The sequence below is a fragment of the Aquarana catesbeiana genome, linkage group LG07 (assembly GCF_042186555.1).
Source record: "Aquarana catesbeiana isolate 2022-GZ linkage group LG07, ASM4218655v1, whole genome shotgun sequence".
NCBI classification, from domain to species: domain Eukaryota; kingdom Metazoa; phylum Chordata; class Amphibia; order Anura; family Ranidae; genus Aquarana; species Aquarana catesbeiana.
Window position 1 is genome coordinate 46,493,235 of NC_133330.1, and position 24,838 is coordinate 46,518,072.

The window sequence follows — 24,838 nt, forward strand, 5'->3', positions numbered from 1 at the left end:
CATTGCCCTTCATGTGATGTGCAGTGCCCACTATGTCATTCTGTGCCTTGCAGTGCCCACCATGTAATGTGCAGTGCCCACCATGTCATGTGCTGTGCCTTGCATTGCCCACCATGTAATGTGCAGTGCCCACCATGTCATGTGATGTGCCATCCAGTGCCAACCATGTCATGTGCAATGCCCACCATGTCATGGCTGTGCCTTGCAATGCCCGCTATGTAATTTGCAGTGTCCACCATGTCATGTGCTGTGCCATACAGTGATCTCACCATGTAATGTGCAGTGCCCACCGTGTAATGTGCAGCGCCCACCATGTCATGTGCAGTTCCCACCATGTCATGTGCTATGCTGTGCCCACCCTGCCATGTGCTGTGCCCAGCATGTAGTGTGTTGTGCCCACTGTGTAATGTGCTGTGCTGTTCAACAGTGCCCACCATGTCATGTGCAGTTCCTAACATGTAATGTGCAGTTGCATTTCCCACCATGAAACGTGCTATGCCATGCAGTGCCCACCATGTAATGTGTTGTGCCCACCATGTAATGTTATGTGCCATTCAATGCCCACCATGTAATGCGCTGTGCCCACCATGTCATGTGCTGTGCCATGCAGTGCCCTCCATGTAATGCGCTGTACCCACCATGTAATGTGCTGTGTCATGCAGTGCCCACCATGTCATGTGCAGTGCCCATCATGTAAATTGCTGTGCAGTGCCCACCATGTCATGTGCTGTGTTGTGCCCACCATGTCATGTGCTGCACCATGCAGTGCCTACCATGTAATATGCTGTACTCACCATGTTGTAATGTGCTGTACATTGTCCACCATGGCATGTGCCGTGCAGTACCCACAATGGAATGTGGTGTGCAGGGCTCATCATGTCATGTGTGGTGTCCACCATTTAATGTGCTGTGCTCACAATGTAATGTGCTGTGCTGTGTCATGCAGTGCCCACCTTGTCATGTGCTGTGCAGTGCCCACCATGCTATGTGCAGTACCCACTATATAATGTGTTGTGCCCACCATATAATGTTCTGTGCAGTGCCCACTTGTAATGTCCAGTGCCCACCATGTAATGTGCTCAGCTGTGCCTGCCATGTCATGTGCTGTGCCCACCATATAAGGTCCTGTGCCCACTGTGTGCATGAGCTGTGCCCACCATGAAATGTGTTGTGTTGTGCAGTACCAACCATGTCATGTGCTGTGCCCACCATATAATGTACTGTGCCTACCTTGTAATGTGCTGTATTGGGCAGTGCCAACCGCGTAATGTGCTGTGCCCGCCATTAAATGTGCTGTATCCACCATGTAATGTGTTGTGCCAACCATGTGATGTACTGTGCTATACCCCCCCCCCCTCCCGTGTAATGTACTATGCTGTGCCCCCCACAGACTCACCCCCTCACTCCCACCCCCCTCTCTCTCTCATCCCCTCTCTCTCAGCCCCTTCACCCCCTACCACCCTCTCTCTCTCTCTCTCTCTCTCTCTCTCTCTCTCTCTCTCTCTCTCTCTCTCTCTCTCTCTCTCTCTCCCTCTCTCTCTCTCTCCCTCTTTAATTTAAATTTCACAAAAAATTGTTTGCGTTTTCATTTTATTTATTTTCATAAAAAGGCCCACCAACATCCTTAGCACCAGGCCCATGATGCTCTTAATCTGGGCCTGGTTCAGGTGTGATTCAAGTACAAATTTTTATCTGAAATGGCACCTGAAATAAAAAATGTACAGGACTCCTTTTAAAAATGGTGGCTGTCTCAGACATATGTGAACCGGCTCTATAGAAAGCTGGTTCGGTTCACATGTCTAGATGGACTTGTGTCTTTTTTCAAACTGACTAACTATGTAACTATGTTGTGCGAATCAGGTGCGGTTCAAAATGCTTCCAAGTTGCATATATGTGAACCATTTCATGTCTGGCCTATGCAGTCAGAGAGATATAAATTGAAAAAGAAAACAGTCCAGTTCAAGGAACATTGACACAAAACAGAACTGCTAGAAGAAATACAGCAGCAGTGGCGGACACTCCATTAGGGGCGCAGGGGCGCCGCGCCCCCTAATCCATGTGCCTGGCCCCTAATCTACATGCAGAGCGCCGGACACATGGATTTCAGTAGGTTTTTTTTTTTTTTAAGCACATGATTAGAGCCTGAGGCTCTAATTGCCTTCAAAAAGGGTGGGCTCGGGCGCCCACCTAGTTGTGTGATAATAGCGAATTAATATTCTCTGTTGTCTTCCTACTTCTCCTCTCGGCCAGTCAGGAAGTGGGTCTTAAAGCGGAGTTCCACCCATTTAAAAGTCAGCAGCTACAAAAAGCGTAGTTGCTGATTTGTAATAATCACTTTTAATAATCACTCACCTGTCCTACGGTGATGTGGGCACACAAAGCCCCGCTCCTCTCCCTGCGGCGCCGGCATTGTTACTGTGGGCACCCAGCTGTGGCTTCACAGCCGGGAGTGCACTGCGCATGCGCAAGCCACGCTGCACGCTGTGACTTGCCGGGCAATCTTCTGGGACCTGTGACGTCCCAGAGGATTGCAGGGAGGGAGGGGGGAGAGGTGATCTTCCTTCTGGCGCTGCGGCGCCAGGGAGGTAGTGGGAGCTGGGTGTCCGTAAAAACAGGGTACCCACTCCTCCCCCCAAAAAATGACATGCCAAATGGCATGTCAGGGCATCACCTACACTTAAAGCGGAAGTTCCATTTTTGGGTGGAACTCCGCTTTAAGACCCGATTGGCCGAGAGGAGAAGCGGGGGGGGGAAGTCCCCAAGGAGGGGACGCAGGGGGAAGCCACCAAAGCTGCCCGCGACCTGGATGGGGTAAGTAGCGGGCTGGTGGGCGGACGGTTCACCAATCAACCAGGGGTGGGGGGTTTGATCGATCGACTTACCAAACGGGGGGTCGGGTGGATAGTTTGCTGCTGTCACTAGTTGTTTGGGAGAAAGGTCATTCAGCAAATTGCCACTGATAAAGAATTATCTGAGAAGATGATGACCCATGAAAGACTTAGGATCGGTTCACACTACTGTGACCTGAAAGTAGCGTGACTTATGGTGCGACTTTGCCAGGCAACTTCCTGGAGATTTGATGGTGACTTGATGAAAATTGAGTACTACTTTGTTGCGACTTTCAGGGAATGCCTGGGTAATCTTCCTGTAATGTCCGAATATAGATGAGGATCTGACTTGGAGGAGACTTCCTTTAAAGTCTATGGACACAAGTTGGATAGAAATCGCCTTGAAGTAGTAAAGTAACCTTTTCTAACATCGGAGAGATTTCAGTAACACTAAATAAGACAGCTCTCATTGACTAACATGGGGTTTTACATGTCACACGACTTGTGGTCCCACAAGTTGGATCCCAACTCGTGGCAGTGTGAACCGAGCCTAGGTGTTCTGTGCCTACTGGCTATTGAGAACAGCGTCCTAAAGATGATACAGCGTGATGAGTTAAGGATTTTGCAGTTGCTAAGTACAGGAAGAAATATTTTTTTGTAAATATTGTAGTGTGATGCAATACTGTGATGTATGACTTGCCAGTTCCAATTACCTGTGTAATGTGTATTCTCCCAGTTAATAAAATTAAGTGGAATATATCAGGCAAGTGTCTTCTTCGGAACCTAACTTTTTTTTTTTTTTTTTAGAACAAACGAGGTTTATCATTAATTTCATTTCACGTTTTCATTTGTCATATCATTTAATTTGTATGTTGAGGGGCCCCTGAACTTGGAGTGCCCTGGGCCCCCCCAAGGTCTAAATCTGTCAGTGGCACTGTTTTTAGAAGGATAACAAAGAATAGATTGTAGAAGTATGGGGGTTTATTTACCAAAACTGGAGAGTGCAAAATCTGGTGTAGCTCTGCATAGAAACTAATCAGATTATTTTTTTTTGTCAAAGCTTCATTGAACAAGCTGAAGTTAGAAGCTGATTGGCTACCAGTCAGATTCGTTGGAGGACCTAGCAATTTTAGAAAGTGCGATTTTCTTATTTATTGGGGTGTCATCCATTCTGAACTCCTGCCCACCTGAAAGCTTTGGGTGTTCCCACTGACCTTTATGTGTCATAGCCCTTCCTGGTGCATTCTCCATAATGTAAAATTAAATAATAATTCCAACAGTCGTGCGGGCCCAGAAACTCGGGCATAGCTATCTCACCGGTACAAATGCCAAAGAGATATAAGAAATTTTTAGGCAGGAAAATCTGGAACATCTGTTTTTCTGTTTTAGGTGGATTGACTGTTTAAAACATTAGATATAGCAGTTTTAATACAGATCTGTCCTAAAAAATTTTATATTTTAAGTATTAATATTATAAAGGAAAAATCTACAATTATATTTCAAAGTAATTTCAGACTTTTGGGCAAAGAGAACATCTGTAAAAGTGTTATTGTTACAAGTAATGTTAGAAAAAAATGATTATTTTTGGAAAAAAGAGTCAGCATGAGTACAAGTCTCTCATTAGACAAACTTATCATATGCCTGGTCATTCATGTGGAATTTCTGTGCTAATAGTGCCTACCACCAACCAAAAAATATTAAAATCATACGTAAATGTAAGTCAATACACTATGCTGTATATGTATATAATAAATGCTATAATTTGGCACTAAATTAAATAAGATATAGACTTACAGAGAGAGTTCTGTGCCTTCCACCTTGCCTTCCTTGTTAGTTTTTTAGGCAATGACCTGTTATACTAGATTTACAGGTTAGGGTTACACCGTGTTATTCACAGAAGCTGTATTTCCACGCCTCTGATTGCTATCTTTTCTTTTTTTATAAAAGTTGCTCCTACCTCCGAGATTAACTGTTTTTAGGAAGTTCTTTTATGAAAGGTCAAATCTCAGATTTACTCAAGACCGTTTAACCAACAAATCATTCCCAGGTTTTAAAAAAGCACATTTGCAAACACAAGCATTGGGCATTTAAAAAAAAATGTACAGATTTCTGCAAAGTTGTTTTTGTAATGTTAAAGTGGTTTTGAAGGCTCAAGGTCTTTTACCTTCATGCATTCCATGCATGAAGGTAAAAAATCTTCTGTTTGCAGCAGTCCCCCCAGCCCCACCCCAATACTCACCTGTGCTCCCTCTCAATCCAGCGATGATACGCATGAGAGCTGAGCTTCTCTCATTCGTCATTGGCTGAGACATCAATCACAGCCAGTGAGCCAATGAGGAGATAGTGGGGGCGGGGCTGAGATGCGGCTCTGTGTGCCTTACGGATGTATAGAGCAGGGCTCGAGAGCAAGCACACACCAGTTCCCCCATAGCAAGTGGCTTGCTATTGGGGGCACTGGCTGAAGAGGAGGAGCCAGGGATCTGAAAAGAGGAAGATTGGGGCTACTCTGTGCAAAACCACTGCACAGAGGTGGTAAGTATAACATGTTTGTTATTTGTTTTTTAATTAACCTTTAATGTCACTTTACATACAAGGTTTGATTAGATTTGCCAGATTTATCAGGCAGCACATTTTACACAATTCACCTGCAAAATTTTGCCACTGTGAATTAGGTTAATCTAAAGACTTTCCGTAATTTCCTATCCACATGCACCACACATTTGCTGATGGTATGCTGCAGCTTGACTCACTGAAAATTCAACCTCTGCAATATTCCCTAGTGTAATGTGCTAAAGCAGTATTAAACACGAAACCAAAAATGTATATTATATATGGCTGTATCAGTTTTATTTTCTGTGGCTTTTTCTCCCTCTGTTTTCACCTAAGTGATCTGACCAGCAACACACCTACTGTATTAGTGAGACACAACTCTGGAGGACTGAGTACAGGTGGCACAATAGACATCAGCATTGTCCGGCTGGGGGGGTAAATGTCCTAGCAGATGTAGAACAGCTATTGAATTGAACAACTCACACGTTATAATCAGTTACAGAAAAGTTGTTTTTTTTTAAATAAATGTTTTACATGAATAAATAAAAGCTTTTATTTAAAAATCTTTAGTAAAGGTTAAAAAAGGAAACAAATGCAGCCTTCACATCTAAGAATCGGTAAACTGTAATATAATTAATGTGTGCTTTTCTGTTTAGGATGCGAAGAGACGGGGCAGGGTTTGGCTGTCATGGCAGTCACGTGATCAGAAAAGCTTTTGGAAGAAGAGCTATTTGCGTGCGGCCGATGCAAAGGGGTTAAAGTCTAAGTTTAGTAAAAAAAAAAAATCAGCACAAGTGACATTACTTACTATCAATACGATGTGATCCCTTGTGCAGATGGCCTCTGCATTTGTTGAACTCTTCCTTCTGTAATACCCTCATCACCGCTGCCATATTCTTCTGGCGTGGTAGGAATTAATAGAGCCAATGGACCTGTGACAGAAACTCATCAAAGGTATGTCCACCCTTTCCGTCCCTTTCTCCATTCTATCATTTCTATGAATGAAACATGATCTATGAATGGAGCACAGGTGGATAAGGTCTGCCCCCTCCATTCAATGATCAAGTTTCATTAATAGAAGTACAGTGGAACCTTGGTTAATGAGTAACGCCGTTAATGAGCTTTTTGAAAGACGAGCAACTTTAAAAAAAAAATTCTGACTCGGTTTGTGAGTGTTGTCTCGCAACACGAGCAGAATTCAAGCTAATGGGGTGTGCAGTACCGCATTTGGCCAGAGGTGCGGGGGCGCTGGTGACACTGGGAATAGTTCGGAGCCGTTCGGAAATACTTGGAACCACTCGGAAATACACTGAAAAATTCGGAAATACTCTGCTCCCGAGTGTTTCCAAGGCTTTCCGAGTTTAGCCGAGATGTCCCCAAGTATTTCCAAGGCTCTCCTGCGCCCCTCACCTCTGGCCACATGCGGTATTGCATGCAATAGAACTCCATGTGGAACGAATTATCTTTGTTTGCATTGACTTCTATGGGGAAACTCACTTTGATATGCGAGTGCTTTGGATTACAGCAGTGGTCAAGGCATGTGCACTGCAGCGCACTTATTGTTAGCAAAAAAGGACATGTCAGTTTTTTGTTTGCGAAGGTTTGGATTGCAGGCTGGTTGGTAAACGAGCTCGGGACTTCTTGTCATTCTTTTTTGACAAGGGCCCATTCACATCAAAATGCAGAGTGTTGCAGTGCATGCATTTTTGTGCATTGACACACATGGCAGCATGTGCATTAGGCAGCCTAGTGAAAATGGATGGGCTGCAGGGTAACACAGGTACTGTCTGCATTTAATTTGCAGCTCAATGTACAGGACACTGTGGATTGTGTTGTACTGCATTGGAATGCATGTGATTTTTAGCGGTGCTTTGCTGAGCCACTTACAAAGAATGGCACCACAGTGCACCAGCACATGTGACATGTCACCATATGCTGCAGTAAAATGTGTGTTACCCTATTGCAAGAGATGTCAGTGGGCTCTAAATGTGCACTGGGGTGTTATCCAAAATGAATGCACCATTTTAATGTAATAGGTAACCAGTGGTAAGGTGCATTTTACTGCACTGCGAAGATATGAATGGACTCTTAGGATTTGTATCTCCTTTAAAAGAGAAGTATGTTTTTTTTTGTTCTTTTGGGGGGGGGGGGGATCATACTTACCTAGGTGGATGCTGCAAATGTCCCTGACTTTAACACTGAGAACCTAGCAATTAAACACAGCCGATCGCACGGTTCTCGGAACTCCCTGATCAGAGCGGTGGTGACTGGCAGTCTCCAGGTCTTTGCTCTGTCAACCCCTCTCCCCGTGCTCACTGGAGCGCTGGGGTGTGGAGGGGACGGGAGCGGCTGGCTCAGCCTCTTAGCGGCTCACTGATAGGCTGAGCCGGTCCAGGCGTGTGGGTGACGTCAGCCGACTGCAGGCTTTAGCCCGCTATCTGCAGAAAATGGGTGACAGAATGAACTGCATTCCTGTGATCCACAGGAGAAGTACAGATAAACAAGCTTTGGCTGTACTTCTCCTTTAAGGATAACCCTTGATCTGTTTACTATAGTCACACAATGCCTCGTGAGAGGAACCACAGAGCTCAGAAGAGGGCAAGGTATCCAAGACAGTCGGAAGAATTGACCTATGAAAGGAAAGTATGATATAAAACTTTTTTGGGTGTGATACACATACTACAAAACACACATGGCATAAATGATCGATGCCGAAAACTGATGTGCCACATATTCTGGGTCTGAGACTGACACAAAAAAATAAAACACAAGCCAATGCCCAGAGGCTGAAAATAAATGCCCCGGAGTGGTTCTTTAATTTTGCGGTTGCCTATGTAAACACTAAAGGACATTATAATTTAGGTTAATCTGTAAGGTTGCAGCTTGTCGGAAAGAAGACAGCAAATAGTTACAGCAAATTAGCTGGGGGAGGAAGAGGGCTCTGCTCATTTACTCACAAATAAGGGGACATTATGCAGAGAGAGCTGTAACATCTCTTCAATCAGAGAGCGGAACAGATAATTGCCTATCAGCCCGATACATACATGACCAGCTAAGTAGTTAAAAGCTTTCACTATCAGGAGTGGATAGCCCATTCTAAATCCAGCACTAATTACAGAATTAATTAAAGTGCCTGAGTAATGTCTCACAGGCCACACCTCACAGAGGCTAATGAAGGTGACAACAACTGAAATATAATTAAGCAGGAAAAAGGCTCCTCTTAAAACTTTGATTATATTTGGGGTTTAATTTCCTGTCTGCGTGAAAAAAAAAAATGAGTTAACCACATCTCACAAATAACTTTTTCTGTGTTAGTCCAATTAATTAAAACTTTAATTAACACAGTAATCTCTGGGAGTTCACTTTTTTTCTTACATTTCCTACCTGTGACCAATTTGCTCTGCATCCTTGATTTTCTCAGTTCGATTTGATTATCTTTCCCCTTTGCATATTTCTTTACAATGTTTGGCAGTCAAACCAAAAGGTGAAAAAGTCCAAGATGCTTTTAGTTGTTCATAATTAGATAACATAAAAACAACCAATGTGTTTCGGGGTCAACAACACTCTTCTTTCATCGGGGATTAGAAATATAGAATGAGAACTTGAACAGGGATCATACACTGTGGGTACATCCAATATAGGTGACTTCTGCTACAATTTCTTTAGAGCCTGTTTCAAGTCCTCATTCTCTTTATTACCGGTATTTATATAGCACCAACAATCTATACAGTGATTTATATATATTATACATTCATTTTAGCCCCTGCCCTCAAGGAGTTTACAATCTAAGGTCCCTATCTCACATACTAGGGCTAATTTAGACAGGATCTGATTAATGTACCAGCATGTCTTTGGAGTGTGGGAAGCAACTCATTCAAGCAGAGGGAGAATATACAAGCTCCATGCAGTGTCCTGTCCGGAAATATAACCGGGGACCTCAGTGCTGCAAGACAGAAGTGCTAAGCATTAAGTCACTGTGCTACCCCAAAGGGAGAGTTTTGTTGCCCCTAAAACACATTTGCTTTCATTAAGTGAACAAATTACAAACAATTAAAAGCATCTTGGACTTTTTCAACTTTTGGTTGGGGACCTGTTCCTGAAGATATATACTTTGAGTCATTTCAGAGTACCCATCGAAGTAGGCCTATTTGTTGAGAGCTGTTTTTCCAGAGCCAGTGAGCTTTTTTGAATTCCTTTTTGCGTTTGATTATTTGCATAAGGTCTGTAGTGCGTGAATGTGCCTTGTATTTATGTCGTTTGACCTGCCAGAAGCTGCGGAAGGCAGCTCAAGCCATACACAAATCAATGAAAGGAGATGTTTAGCCAAAGCTTTTTTGGCTATACTTCTTCTATGGATCACAGGAGTGCAGTTCGTTCTGCACTCCTACAGCAGACTGAAGCCCGCTGTTGGCTGAATCCCATATGGTCGGGATCCACCGAGAAGCCTGGATAAGTCTGGATCAGCTTTTTAGCGATCCACTGAAAGCCTGAGCCAGCCACACCCACCCCCCCACAGCTCAGCACTCCTGTGAGTGCTGGTGTGGCAGAGCAGAGAGCTGCTGACTGACAGGCATGGCTCTCTGCTCAGAGCGTAGGGGGAGAACTGAGCAATCAGCGGTGTTTGATCATTCAGGTCACACTACAGAGGCAGCAGGGGACAGATGCAGCATCGGATCGTTGAGTATAATTTTTTTGTGGAAGGCCATGCTTCTCTTAAATGATTATTATTTTTTTACTTTGACGCAAGACAATTTTATGTGTCAAATGGTGGAAAACCCAACTAGAAATAATGCTGGACCTAGTAGCCACAAACAACACAGAGCTGATTGCAGAGCTGGAAGTAAGGGATAACTTAGGAAACAGTGATCACAGAGTAATTATGTTTGCCATTAATTATAGGTAAAGGAGACACCATGGAAGGATAATTACATTAAATGTCAAAAGCGCCAACTTTACTAACCTGCACTCCATACCACATGATACTAAATGGGATTGAATTCTTGAAACAAAGAGCACTGAAGAGAAGTGGGAGTGTTTTAAGGACATATTAAACAATGCCATTTGTCAGTGCATTCCAATGGGCAGCTAATATAAAAGAACAAAAGTCAAATCTGGATGGCTAAATGCTAACTTAAAAAAAGCATATTAACCGCTTCAGCCCCGGAAGAATTTACCCCCTTCCTGACCAGAGCACTTTTTGCGATTCGGCACTGCATCGCTTTAACTGACAATTGCGCGGTCGTGCGACGTGGCTCCCAAACACAATTGACGTCCTTTTTTTCCCACAAATAGAGCTTTCTTTTGGTGGTATTTGATCGCCGATTTGATTTTATTTTTTACGCTATAAACAAAAAAATTGCGACAATTTTGAAAAAAACGCATTATTATTTATTTTTTTTTGCTATAATAAATATCCCCAAAAAATAATTAAAAAAACATTTTTATTCCCTCAGTTTAGGCCAATACGTATTCTTCTACATATTTTTGGTAAAAAAAAAATAGCAATAAGCGATTATTGATTGTCTGCTGTTTGCACAAAAGTTATAGCGTTTACAAAATAGGGGATAGTTTTATGGCATTTTTATTACTAATTTTTTTTTACTAGTAATGGCGGCGATCAGCGATTTTTTTATTGTGACTGCGACATTATGGCGGACACATCGGACATTTTTGACACATTTTTGGGACTATTGTCATTTATACAGCAATCAGTGCTATAAAAATGCACTAGTTCCTGTGTAAATGACACTGGCAGTGAAAGGGTTAAAGTTTTTCAAATATATTAATAGTGGTTCAGAATACATTGGCCCATAAAAGATGATATGGGGAAGTCGGTCACAAGTGACAGGAAGAAGGTAACTGTATTAAATACATTGTTCTCCTCAATTTCTACAAAGAAAATGAGGGGTATAATAAACAAGACTGTGATGTCAATAACATTGAATTGAATAGACTTGTGTGATAGATAGAAACCAGTGTTCAAAAAAGACTAGAAAAAATTAATGTGAATAAATCACCAGGACCAGATGGCTTATACCTGAGAGTCCTCAAAGAACTTAGGCATGTAAAAGCCAAATCATCATTCCTAATTTTTAAGGAAATCTAAGTGACTGGAATGGTACTAGTTTATTAGCAAAAAGCAAACGTGGTACCAATATGAAAAAAAAGAGCCTTGATATTACCTGGGAACTACAGACCAATCAGCCTAACATCAATAGTATGTAAACTATTGGAAGGAATGATAAGGTACCATATCCAAGAATTTGCTGATGAAAATAGTATAACTAGCAGTAACCAACATGGATTTTGAGAATATGCTTTTGCCAGAGCAACCTTTTAACATTCTATGATTAGGTAAGATATAATTTGGATACAGGAAAGCCTGTAGACTTAATGTATTTGGATTTTGCTAAGGCATTTGATACAATACCCCGTAAACACTTAATTTACAAATTAAGCAGTGGTGGCTCATGTTTACTTTTGGGGGGGGGGCGGCAAACAACCAACCCCCCCGAGCATCACCTCCCCCTGCTCTCTGCCGGTCTGGCACTTACTCCATCTAGGTGGGTGGCAGGTAGCGGCTCCGTGTCCTCTCCTCCATCATGGTGGCTTCCAGCGTGCGGCTCTTCCCCTTCTCCTAGGCGTCCAACAGGATCGCCTGTCCTTTCAGCCAAACGGGTGACGGGTCTCAAAACCCGCTTCCTGATTGGCCGGGAGGAGGATCAGTTTTACAATAGTGAATATTCATTCGCTGTTGTAACACACCTGGGTGGGCTCCATTCACATTCTCTGCACCCTATTTTGAAGCCTATTAGAGCCTCTGGCTCTAATCAAGTGCTTCAAAAAAACATCCCCGCCACTGTAATTCATGCATCTGGCATCCTGCAAGGGGCCAGACGATGGATGGGGGGAGGGGGCATCACCCGTGCGCCCTTAATGGACAGGCCACTCCTGAAATTAAGGTCTTGACATTGATAATATGGTATGCACCTGGATAGCAAACTGGGTGCAGGAGCATGTCCAGGGAGTGGCGATTAATGGCATATTTTTGAAATAGCATAGAATTGTGAGCAGTGTGCCCCAGGGCTCTGTCCTGGGACCAATTCTGTTAAACTTGTTCGTAATTGATAAAAAGTTTGGAAGAAATAGTTCAATCTCAGGGTTACCTCATGACACAAAGCTAACCAGAGCAATACCTTTACAACAGGATATGGCAACTTTACAAGAAGACCAAGTTAAAATAGAGGGTTGGGTAGCTAAATGGTCGTTGAGGTTTAAAATAGAGAAATGTAAAGTAATGCACTTGGGGGCTTAGAATATGAATGCACGCTGCACACTAGAGGGAGAACCTCTGGGAGATTCGAGGATGAAAAAGGACCTGGAAGTCCAAGTAGATCACAGACTCCGCAATCGCATACAATGCCAAGCTGCAGAAAGTAAGATTTGTAGACTATTAGTATGCATTAAAAAAGGTATTTACTCAAAAGATAAAACTATAATTCTATCACTTTACAAAACTCTGTTTCAGCCACATTTTGAGTATGTGTTTTTGATTATGCTAAGTTCTGGTCACCAATCCTCAGGAAGGATGTGCTTCAACTGGAGGGAATCCAGAGAAGGGCAACAAACCTAATAAGGGGGACTGGAGGACCCCAGTTATGAGGAATGACTACAAACACTTATCTTAAAAGGAGATATGTTCGCATATAATATACAAATCTTTAAATGGTGACTCCAACATTGGGAGGAAACTATTTACCTAAGGTCTCTAAAGAAGAAGTGGATTCATGGTGAGTGAAGGGATTCTTTACTGTTAGAGCGGTAAGTATGTGGAACTCCCTTCCATATTTGCTGGTGTTAGCACGGAGTGTAAATACATTTAAAAAACTTTTAGAAATGTTTCCTAGCCAACACAATGTACAGGGACATAGAAAATGGTAGCAACATAAACACACAGCCACTCATGTTGGATTGGATGTGCCAGTGTCTTTTTTCCTTTAGGTGGATGTAAACCCCATTCATGAAATCTTACCTGGGCACATATATCTGTAGTGTTTACCTATCTCTCTCCAAAGCCCTAAGTTCCATTTCTTTTTGCTGCTCTGTTCCTCTGTTATCAGCATGATAACTTCTGACAAGTTCTCGGACACAGGAGATAAAAGAAGCTGAAAATTTGTATCAGGGAGAGTGCTTAGAGATAGATAAGCAGAGAGCTGGTCTATTCACAGTATAGCTCTGCAAGTTTCTTCATTTCCATGCCTATGTGGAGGGGGGGGGGTGTGCCTTTCCTCCAATCAGCTCACACACAGTGTATGCCCAGACACCCCTCCCACTGCTGAAACAGGAACAACATTTTTTTAACATGATCTGCACTTTCTAAAGAGTCTAGAACAGTGTTTCTCAATTCCAGTCCTCAAGGCGCCCCAACAGGTCATGTTTCAGGCTGCCCATTATTTTGCACAGGTGATTTGATCAGCTTCACTGCCTTAGTAATTACCACAGCTGTTTCATCTGAGGGAAATCCTGAAAACATGACCTGTTGGGGCGCCTTGAGGACTGGAGATGAGAAACACTGGTCTAGAAAGCTGAAGACAGCAGATATACATGTAAAACTTATGTAGGGAGATTTGTTTCATCTCTGTGTATCATCTGAGGCTGTTCAATTCATTGGGTATATGTGAGGGCTTACATCCACTTTTATTCAACCGTATCTATGTAACTGTGTAAGTGTATGGGGACACAGTGGCTGTACAGAAGCAGTTACTCCTTACACTTTGACAGGCACGCGGGTGCAGGTGAGCAGCCAGAGCACAGTCACTTGGTGGCTCAAGCCACATAAACAGCCCATTTACAGACTACAGGCCTCAGTGCACATCAAAATGAGGCCCAAGCCTTGAAATCCCAGCACTTCTTTATTAATTCTATCTGTGCACAAATGTGGCCCAGTGTGTTCAAAAGAAATATTTGCTGGAATCAGCCTCACTCGAATATTTGAAGCATCCAATAGCTGCCAGTCATGCTCAGTTCAGCTCACAGCAACTTCAGGACACATGCAGAAATGCAAGGAAATATTAAGCTATTAAACTGTTATGGTCTGAAACAGAAGTGTGGCATAGCTCTGCTGCAATGGCAAGTGTCCATGAATGGGTGCTGGAACAGGTGTGTTTAAAGTTTCTTCCATTACAGAACATTTTGGCTGGCATTTTGCACTCTGTAAAAGTGTTGCTTTAATTACAGAAATAAATATTTGTGAGGCACTGGGATTTCAATGCTTGTTCAAATGATCAAATGCAAGGAAGTTTTTAAATAAGCTCCATGGCTTTAGTAAGTCAGCTGCTGAAGCAAACACGCTTTTCTCAATAGGTACCAGAAAGTGGCTCAGGCTGTGTTCACACTTATGCGAACTGGATGTGGATTTCCACACATCCAATTCGCATGACAGGAGAGTATGACCGGCTCTCAATGGAGTCGTTTCACACACCTCCGTAGAGGCCGCGGAGTGCACAGCAGAAGGGTCCTGTGCGTCTTTGGCTCCGTTTAAGGTCCGAAGTCAGGCAAAAATTCGGCTTTAATTTAGACCTGAAACGGTAAATGGGGACACACCAGACTCCCTGCTGTGCCCCACGGCTGCACACAGTGTGAACCCAGACTCAAAGGGGTTGATTTACTAAAAATGGAGAGTGCAAAATCTGGTGCAGCTTTGGATAGAAACCAATCAGCTTCCAGTTTTTTTGTCATAGCTTAATTGAACAAGCTGAAGTTAGAAGTTGATTGGCTACCATACATAGCTGCCCCTGATTGTGCACTCTTCTGTGTTAGTAAATCAACCCCAAAATGTAAATATACAAAAACCATAAGGTGAAAGAGTCCAAGAAGATTTTAATTGTTCACCATTTGACCATATAAAAAACATCCAACTGGTTTCAAGGGCAACAACACTCCCCTTCTTCAGGGTTACAAGCCAGACATAAAATATAATCATAAAAAATTCATACGTACATGTGAAGCATTTTATAACTGTAGCGGTCACATATTTGGTATGTAACTTAATGTATGTTATATTCCAGCATCTGGCGTCATCTAGTGGCAAAAATATGAAAGGACTTCATTTTTATTTTTAATTATTTAGGAAGTTAACATGGAAGTGTTTTGTTTGTTTACATTTGGACATTAACTTGACCTACCCATGATGCCCATTAACTTCCATGAACATCAGGAGAACTGAACTGCATTGTGGGAAGATTATAAAAGGGCTGGGCGTGGCCATCTTAGCTCTCTTGGACATGCATTGCCAGCCTGGGAGGATCTGTGAGGTTTCCAGCACAGCGCGGCCTTCCTCCACGGAAGAGCGATTCGAGCAGCAATATTGCGATACATCAGTGAGCTGGGCTGACGGCGGAGCAAGACTGGGAAGGAGCCAGAGGAGCCTGTCGGAGCCATCTGAGAGTGTCGGAGGGGCTCATTGTGTGGAACGGAGCAGCGCAATGGTGCCGGCCAGCCGGAGACAGAACCCTGTACATCAGAGCAGAGCCTTCTGAAAACACTGTCCTGGTTGGGTGAGAGGGCTGTTGCCCAAAAACTTCTTGATGCACTTTTACACATCCGTCTGTACAAGACAGAGTTGCTGGAACCCATAGTCCCACAAGCAAAGTCAAGAGGATTAGACTGAGTTAATATTAGGCCTCGAGTCTGTACCTCATTGAGGATTTAGTAATGTGTCATTGGCATCAGAGATAGTTACAGTGCTGCTGCACCAGAACTTTGCTTCTATATTTCAGCCTACTTTGATCAGGAATCATTAACCCTTGGATTACAAATTTAATTTATTCTTTGCTAGCAGAAGAAAGAAGAAAAGAAGGACTGCTTAATAAAACACAAGGCCTTGTGCTCCTTTACCATATTAAGATCACTGTGATACTAAATATGGGAGCTCTCCAAATATTGTACTGTACTTTATCAAGTTAATCTCTGATTTAGTATAGTTATAAAGTGCGCATAGAATAGGATAGTGCTCATAGTGAGATCAATTCACTTTGACAGTTATCCTATTTACTTCATTACATTACTCACAAGTTATTTCAGACACTTTATATCTGTATATCTTTGTAAGATAAAGTTCAGTTGACTGTCAGACTATGTTGGTCTGACAGTACAACTATTGTAGTTTTTAACCTTTAAAACAATTACAGTAAACAATGTTCTTATTCAAGTACAACTGTGTGAGTGTTTTTTTCCTCTGCATCATCCAGCAAGTGGAGGCCAAGGTAAAGACAAACAGGTATATTACATTGTGTACTGTGAACTTGCCTTTAAGGTTTTGTCTTGACTGCACACTATTACACCACAGCTGTGTCAGGGGGACTGAGGTATTCAAAGGGGAAATAGAGCAGAGTACAGGCCCAAATAAATCAGCAGCTCCTTCGGGGGTCAGTGCTACATAACCAACTGTAAATATAAGTATGTAAGACTAGATGAAAATGCATAAAATAGACCATGAAACTACTTTTTTAACTACTCTCAGGAATAAAATACTGTAACGTCTATGTCATATTACTATGACAGTAGGATGATCATGATATAGACACTATTTTATATATAGGGGTACATTGACCACCATATTTTTTGCAGTTAAATACAAAATGGTGAGTTTTTAAAGCATGACTTTTATACCTATAAATATATATATATACACACGTACTTCTCATTTTCTACTTTTAGAATTTGTCTGTGTTGTAAACCTTAATGAGGAGTGTTATTGCACCTGAACGACATTATATGTTTTCAATGGTCAAATTGTGAGCAATTAAAATCTTCTTGGACTCCTCCACCTTATGGTTTGTCGCCCATTATTGTTAAAATTACATTTAGGCAGAGGCGTAACTAGAACCTTCAGGGCCCCAGTGCAAGAAACCATAACGGGCCCCCCTGACCCACCCTTCCATCCGAGCCCCGGGCTTCCAATTTAGGGAAGGCGTCTATGGACATCCTCCCAGAATGCTGCTTCCTGTGTGCCCCCTGGGACATGCATCCAGGGCAATCAGCTGATCACATGTAAACAGACTTGCTGGTTATCAGCAGCCCTTTCATCCCATGCTGTGTCTGTGTGAGGAAAGGAGAGCCGTTAACCAGCAAGAATGTTAGTAAATTGTTTACACTGATCAACAGTGCAGTCTATCAGTGCTCGTCAATGCCGCCTATCAGTACTGCATTTCAGTGCCGCCTATCAGTACCCATCTATTGTGCCTATCAGTGCCACCTATCAATTGGTTGGAGACAGAGCAGGTCAGCTGTCTCTTTTCCCATCCCATGTGAGAGAGGAGAAAGGGAGAACTGTCAATAACGTCTCTGAGCTGTATGAGAGAGACATGCTCTCAGCACAGACACCTGTGATAAGCAACCCCGCTGGGGCTTTTCATGTGACAACACTGAAGAAATGACACTTTGCTACAATGTAAAGTAGTGAGTGTACAGCTTATATAACAGTGTAAATTTGCTGTCCCCTCAAAATAACTCAACACACAGCCATTAATGTCTAAACCGCTGGCACCACTAAGTGAAAATGTCCACATTGGGGCCAAAGTGTCAATATTTTGTGTGGCCACCATTATTTTCCAGCACTGCCTTAACCCTCTTGGGCATGGAGTTCACCAAAGCTTTACAGGTTGTCACTGCAGTCCTCTTCCACTCCTCCATGACGACATCACAGAGCTGGTGGATGTTAGAGACCTTGCGCTCCTCCACCTTCCATTTGAGGATGCCCCACAGATGCTCAATAGGGTTTAGGTCTGGAGACATGCTTGGCCAGTCCATCACCTTTACCCTCAGCTTCTTTAGCAAGGCAGTGGTTGTCTTGGAGGTGTGTTTGGGGTCGTTATCATCATGCTGGAATGCTGCCCTGCGCCCCAGCTGAAGGGAGGGGATCATGCTCTGCTTCAGTATGTCACAGTACATGTTGCCATTCATGGTTCCCTCAATGAACTGTAGCTCCCCAGTGCCGGCAGCACTCATGCAGCCCCAGACCATGACACTCCCACTACCATGCTTGACTGTAGGCAAGACAAACTTGTCTTTGTACTCCTCACCTGGTTGCCACCACACACATTTGACACCATCTGAACCAAATAAGTTTATCTTGTGCTCATCAGACCACAGGACATGGTTCCAGTAATCCATGTCCTTAGTCTGCTTGTCTTCAGCAAATTATGTGTGGGCTTTATTGCGCATCATCTTTAGAAGAGACTACCTTCTGAGAGAAAAGCCATTCAGATCAATTTGATGCAGTGTGCGGCATATGGTCTGAGCACTGACAGGCTGAACCCCCACCCCTTCAATCTCTGCAGCAATGCTGGCAGCACTCATACATCTATTTCCCAAAGACAACCCCTGGATATGACGCTGAGCACGTGCACTCAACTTCTTTGGTCGACCATGGAGAGGCCTGTTCTGAGTGGAACCTGTCCTGTTAAACCACTGTATGGTCTTGGCCACTGTGCTGCAGCTCAGTTTCAGGGTCTTGCCAATCTTCTTATAGCCTAGACCATCTTTATGTAGAGCAACAATTCTTTTTTTCAGATCCTCAGAGATTCCTGTGCCATGAGGTACCATGTTGAACTTCCAGTGACCAGTATGAGAGAGTGAGAGCAATAACACCAAATTTAACACACCTGCTCCCCATTCACACCTGAAACATTGTAACACTAACGAGTCACACTGGGGAAGGAAAATGGCTAATGGGCACAATTTGGACATTTTCACTTAGGGGTGTACTCACTTTTGTTGCCTGCCGTTTCGACATTAATGGCTGTGTGTTGAGTTATTTTGAGGGGACAGCAAATTTACACTGTTATACAAGCTGTACACTCACTACTTTACATTGTAGCAAAGTGTAATTTCTTTAGTGTTGTCGCATGAAAAGATATAGTAAAATATTTACAAAAATATGAGGGGTGTACTCACTTTTGTGAGATACTGTATATAGGTGTAGCATTTTGTTTGAAATGGTTTATTTTATGAGCGTGTGTTCCATTTTCTAATTGTTGGTGGGGTCAAATGGATGCTTGTTTTGGACCACAGTGAAACCAGTGACACCAACCTAAAAAAAATGCAGGTAATAGCATAAAAAAAACAAGTATTTGAAATGCTTATTTACAGCATTTTTCCTTTCTTTTTTTGTTTTTTTTTTTTTTACTTGCAATGCGCCTTTTAACTTTCTGAAATATTTGACTAGGCAAATCCTTAGCAGAATCCATTCTCTCCTTGCATTCCATAGCCCTCTCCTCTTCTAGGAGCACCTATGTACTCTTTCTTTAGCCCAGCTCTTCCACCCTTCCTCTCATCTCCCGGGGTCACTTTTGATGTATCTACCAGGAAAGGAGTAAAGCTGTCACTTGAGTGACACAGCTCTGAGTCTGCTGGGGCTGCTGACATCTCATCCAATATAGTGGCACCCAGCAGCAGTGTTGGGACTTTTGGATGTCTGCACAAGGGATGCTTTTACAGGTTAACAACATGCATAAAATTCGTTAAATGTACCTATAATTTATGGTAGTGGTTTTTGTTGAAATTAATTGTCTGGTGACCGGATCTCTTCAAAGGGTTAGTTCACCTTTTTAGAAAGAATTAAAGGGCTAACTTATACCCTACACCCTTTACAACTTCCTGATCCCTGCTGCACTTACCTCCGTGGATAAGGAGCTGTCAATGCCCATGCAACCGGTATAGTGGTCTATGGATTTGAAATCCCTACTCTTTTCTCCATTTCTTTCTGTAGAGCTTCCAGGACAGATTAGAGCAATTCTGGTCGTGGTCGGTGCATGTGAATGTTTTAATCAATTTGAATCGCTCTGATCCATCCTGGAAGCCCTACAGAAAAAAGGGGGAGAAAAGCGGGGATTTTAAATCCCTGGACTGTTATGCCCTGTACACACGGTCGGATTTTCCGACGGAAAATGTGTGATAGGACCTTGTTGTCGGAAATTCCGACCGTGTGTAGGCTCCATCACACATTTTCCATCGGATTTTCCGACACACAAAGTTTGAGAGCAGGCTATAAGATTTTCTGACAACAAAATCCGTTGTCAGAATTTCCGATTGTGTGTACACAAATCCGACGCACAAAGTGCCACGCATGCTCAGAATAAATAAAGAGATGAAAGCTATTGGCTACTGCTCCGTTTATAGTCCCGACGTACGTGTTTTACATCACCGCGTTCAGAATGATCGGATTTTCCGACAACTTTGTGTGACCGCGTGTATGCAAGACAAGTTTGAGCCAACATCCGTCGGAAAAAATCCTAGGATTTTGTTGTCGGAATGTCCGATCAATGTCCGACCGTGTGTACGGGGCATAACACCGGCTGCATGGGCACTGACAGATCATCACCCATGGAGGTGATGAAGTACAACAGGGACCAGGGGAGTGGGGAAGATGCAGGGTGTTAGTTTACCTATTCATTTTTTTTTTTCTGAAAAGGCCAACTTACACTTTAAGATTGGGTATTCAGATATTTGCATAAACCCAGTCTTGACAGGTTCAGTTTAAGTATTTGAAGAGCCAGCAGGAGACTGTAGTATAATAATTAAACTGTTTGCCATATTCAGCCCTTAGTTCCCTAGCAGCTGGGAGGTTTGTCAGAATCCAAGGTTTGCTCGCTTTCTGCTTTTGTTACGTGCCAAAAAACAGCACATAACTTTTGAAATTATGAAAACAATAGTGACCAATAGCAGTTATTCATTTAGGTTTAATTAGAATAGGTAAAGCAGGGCCCAGCACCTGAAAGCTGCACCTACTGATTTATAGTTCAGCTTGAGCGGCGACAAGAACAAATTGTGCCATTTCATGTCTACAAAAGCTGCTCAGGCTGATCCAACACCAGTCAATAAATCAACAAGTTTCAAAGAGTTCCTGCTACCCATTCTTCTTTTATTTATAAAGTACTGGTAGTAGGCACTGAAAATCACAATGCAACAACTTCCAAATTCAATTCTCATCCGCAAGGCCCTTTGTTTATGGCAGTGAGGCTTGAAAGGCTTTTCATCATAAAACGTATTATTTTATTTTTCATTTTTAACTCAGTTTGTTGCTTTATGACATACTTTTGTTAAAAATAATGTAGAATGTGTACACAGTGTATATTACAGGTTGAAGTAGTCATACTGGGAACTTTTAGAACTCTAGAAGCCTGAGACTGCAGGGGCAGGTAAGTGTGGCGGAGTGAACTGTGAGGCTAATAGCAAATTGGGGGTGGAAGGGGTGGGAATCAAGTCTCTTAATTTGCATACTGGCTAATAGGTCGGTGACTCTGTTTTTTGGGTATGTTGTTTATGTGTTTGATTAATAATAAAATTGGACAGCTAAAAATGAACAGAGCATATCCCTCTATAGTATGTGCTATACTTGCTTCAATCCAAAGCACAGAGTGTGATTTCTGTCATCTCTTTCCTTCTTCTGTTTTCTGCATTAGTCACTTCTGACGAGGTATCCCGACATCACCGAATCTGGGGAGATGCTTTTTGCCCCCCTCCTGTACACAGAAGGTGATTGACAGCTTTGGGTCTGCATGTTTCCCTATGTAACTGTGTAGATGAGGGCGTGTCCATTACCTCCACTCAAGTCTCAGATTACACTCAGCTCCCTGCTGTATGCTGTGCAGTGCATGACATGAGATTTCTGCTCCCACCTGGTGGAGCTGAAAAAAAAACGTTGCTCTGTGTGTTTTAGAAGGTTGTAACAATGAGAGGGCTGCAGATAATCAGGTACAATATGTAGGAGGATTTGTTTCATCTCTGTGTACCACTGGAAGCTAGGCACTACACTAGATATATGTAAGGGTCTACAACCACTTTGAAGCCCATCTCTGGGGAAAGTAAATCTGCTTCCTTGCAGTGGGGCTGCACTTACATTGTAAGGTATAAGTACTTTTTCTTAGCAGACCCTCTACTCCCCCCCCCAGTGGAAGAGGCTCCCCTATGCTCCTGCATTGGTCTTGATGATATCAGATGTATCTGACAGGGGAGGGGAGAATAGGCTGCTGGGTCCCATCTAGCAAGGTGGAGTTGACCTTTGCATTGCAGCCCTGCTGCAAGGGAGGAATTTGTTTTCAGCTTTTCTGAGTTCAGCTTTAAATGATATACCACTATAACTTTATGGTAGCAAAAAATTCTTCTTCCTCTACGATGATAAGACTCTAATGTTTTTTTTTTTTTTGTAGTCTAAAGGGATACAACCACTGGGCCTGCATTGTACTTGACGTTGGCAAGGGGGATGAAACCAGTTGTCCTGCATTGTACATGGTGACATGATGACATAGGCAAGGGGGGATACAACCACTTGTCCTGTGCTGTACAATGATGTTGGCAAAGGGGTGGCCAGAGGATGGGTGACATTGAGGGCATATGAAACCTGTGGCAGTGAGTAGGGATGAGCTTCGAGTTCGAGTCGAACTCATGTTCGACTCGAACATTGGCTGTTCGCAAGTTCACCGAACAGCGAACAATTTGGGGTGTTCGCGGCAAATTCGAATGCCGCGGAACACCCTTTAAAAGTCTATGGGAGAAATCAAAAGTGCTAATTTTAAAGGCTAATATGCAAGTTATTGTCATAAAAAGTGTTTGGGGACCTGGGTCCTGCCCCAGGGGACATGGATCAATGCAAAAAAAAGTTTTAAAAACGGCCGTTTTTTCAGGAGCAGTGATTTTAATAATGCTTAAAGTCAATCAATAAAAGTGTAATATCCCTTTAAATTTCGTACCTGGGGGGTGTCTATAGTGTGTCTGTAAAGGGGCGCATGTTTCCTGTGTTTAGAACAGTCTGACAGCAAAATGACATTTTGAAGGAAAAAACTCATTTAAAACTACCCGCGGCTATTGCATTGCCGACAATACACATAGAAGTTCATTGATAAAAACGGCATGGGAATTCCCCAAAGGGGAACCCCGAACCAAAATTTAAAAAAAAAAATGACGTGGGAGTCCCCCTAAATTCCATACCAGGCCCTTCAGGTCTGGTATGGATATTAAGGGGAACCCCGGCCAAAATTTAAAAAAAAAAATGACGTGGGGTTCCCCCTAAATTCCATACCAGACCCTTCAGGTCTGGTATGGATTTTAAGGGGAACCCCGCGCCAAAAAAAAAAAAAAAAACGGCGTGGGGTCCCCCCAAAAATCCATACCAGACCCTTATCCGAGCACGCAACCTGGCAGGCCGCAGGAAAAGAGGGGGGGACGAGAGTGCGGCCCCCCCTCCCTCCTGAACCGTACCAGGCCACATGCCCTCAACATTGGGAGGGTGCTTTGGGGTAGCCCCCCAAAACACCTTGTCCCCATGTTGATGAGGACAAGGGCCTCATCCCCACAACCCTGGCCGGTGGTTGTGGGGGTCTGCGGGCGGGGGGCTTATCGGAATCTGGAAGCCCCCTTTAACAAGGTGACCCCCAGATCCCGGCCCCCCCCCTGTGTGAAATGGTAAGGGGGTACATAAGTACCCCTACCATTTCACGAAGAAAGTGTCAAAAATGTTAAAAATGACAAGAGACAGTTTTTGACAATTCCTTTATTTAAATGCTTCTTCTTTCTTCTATCTTCCTTCATCTTCTGGTTCTTCTGGTTCTTCTGGCTCTTCTGGTTCTTCCTCCGGCGTTCTCGTCCAGCATCTCCTCCGCGGCGTCTTCTATCTTCTTCTCCTCGGGCCGCTCCGCACCCATGGCATAGGGGGGAGGCTCCCGCTCTTCTCTTCTTCTTTTCTTCTCTTCTGTTCTTCATTTTCTTCTCCGGGCCGCTCCGCAATCCATGCTGGCATGGAGGGAGGCTCCCGCTGTGTGACGGCGCTCCTCGTCTGACAGTTCTTAAATAACGGGGGCGGGGCCACCCGGTGACCCCGCCCCCCTCTGACGCACGGTGACTTGACGGGACTTCCCTGTGGCATTCCCCGTGACGTCACAGGGAAGTCCCGTCAAGTCACCGTGCGTCAGAGGGGGGCGGGGTTCACCGGGTGGCCCCGCCCACCCGGTTATTTAAGAACTGTCAGACGAGGAGCGCCGTCACACAGCGGGAGCCTCCCTCCATGCCAGCATGGATTGCGGAGCGGCCCGGAGAAGAAAATGAAGAAGAACAGAAGAGAAGAAAAGAAGAAGAGAAGAGCGGGAGCCTCCCCCCTATGCCATGGGTGCGGAGCGGCCCGAGGAGAAGAAGATAGAAGACGCCGCGGAGGAGATGCTGGACGAGAACGCCGGAGGAAGAACCAGAAGAGCCAGAAGAACCAGAAGAACCAGAAGATGAAGGAAGATAGAAGAAAGAAGAAGCATTTAAATAAAGGAATTGTCAAAAACTGTCTCTTGTCATTTTTAACATTTTTGACACTTTTTTCGTGAAATGGTAGGGGTACCATTTCACACAGGGGGGGGGCCGGGATCTGGGGGTCACCTTGTTAAAGGGGGCTTCCAGATTCCGATAAGCCCCCCGCC

General features: G+C 43.6%; 1 protein-coding gene across 3 annotated transcripts in view; it reads right to left on the reverse strand.

Moving 5' to 3' along the window:
- The window catches only part of FAM3D (FAM3 metabolism regulating signaling molecule D), a 136,358-nt gene that overhangs the window by 97,319 nt on the left and 14,201 nt on the right, over positions 1-24,838 (reverse strand). Inside the window, exon 1 of one of the 3 annotated variants that reach the window (XM_073592149.1) lies at positions 4,623-4,706. The exons of the other annotated variants lie outside the window; for them this stretch is intronic. The gene's annotated coding sequence lies outside the window, so the exon portion shown is untranslated. Of the gene's footprint in view, positions 1-4,622; positions 4,707-24,838 lie in introns of those variants that run through there. 3 annotated transcript variants of the gene reach the window in all.